Source organism: Calidris pugnax, unplaced genomic scaffold, assembly GCF_001431845.1.
Source record: "Calidris pugnax isolate Ruff unplaced genomic scaffold, ASM143184v1 scaffold58, whole genome shotgun sequence".
NCBI lineage: Eukaryota > Metazoa > Chordata > Aves > Charadriiformes > Scolopacidae > Calidris > Calidris pugnax.
The window spans coordinates 1,371,527-1,372,118 of NW_015090868.1; the positions used below are offsets into that span (position 1 = coordinate 1,371,527).

At 50.7% G+C, this 592-nt stretch overlaps 1 protein-coding gene across 2 annotated transcripts in view; it reads left to right on the forward strand.

Moving 5' to 3' along the window:
• Window positions 1-299: 299 nt before the first annotated feature.
• The window catches only part of PDGFRA (platelet-derived growth factor receptor, alpha polypeptide), a 34,496-nt gene continuing 34,203 nt past the window's right edge, over window positions 300-592 (forward strand). The window contains exon 1 of one of the 2 annotated variants that reach the window (XM_014945622.1): window positions 300-409. The gene's annotated coding sequence lies outside the window, so the exon portion shown is untranslated. Of the gene's footprint in view, window positions 417-592 lie in introns of both variants that reach the window. The other variant, XM_014945623.1, reaches the window with a different exon arrangement.

A 592-nucleotide genomic window follows, 5' to 3' on the forward strand; every position in this document is an offset into this window, starting at 1 on the left:
CCCCTCGCCCCTGCCATATGGCTAACCTCCCCCCCCTCCCCTGCGAGGCTGGTGAAATCTGGAGGCAGCGACTGGCCCCCCTGCCTGCGTAAGAGCCTCTCCCGCCTCCGGCCGCGGGGTTGGGGGCGCCGGGAGAGCCAGGGAGGCTCTTATTCTGAAGGGGCCGGAGGGGGGGGGCTTCATTTCCTGACAGCTATTTACTTAAAGCAAATGATTAGTTTTGGAAGGATGGACTATAACATTGAATCAATTACGGGACGCGGTTTGTGAGACCATTACAGTCGGAGCGGGAGGGAGGGCGAGCGGGAGGGAAGGAGCGCGGCGGAGCGGGGAAAGTCACAAAAGACGTGGACATATTTTGGATATTTTACAATCTGCAGGATTGGGGCTGCGGAGTATAAAGGAGAAGGTAAGAGGTGAGGGGCAGTTTCCCCACCTTTTTCTTTTTTTCACCTTTTCTCCCGCTTCTCTTTTTTTTTTTTTTCCTCTTTTCTTTTTCCCCCACTTTATTTATTTGTTATCGGTTTGGTTGGGGTTTTTCTTTTATTTTCTTTTTTTTTTAAATTTTTTTTTCTCGCTTTTTTCCCCATGC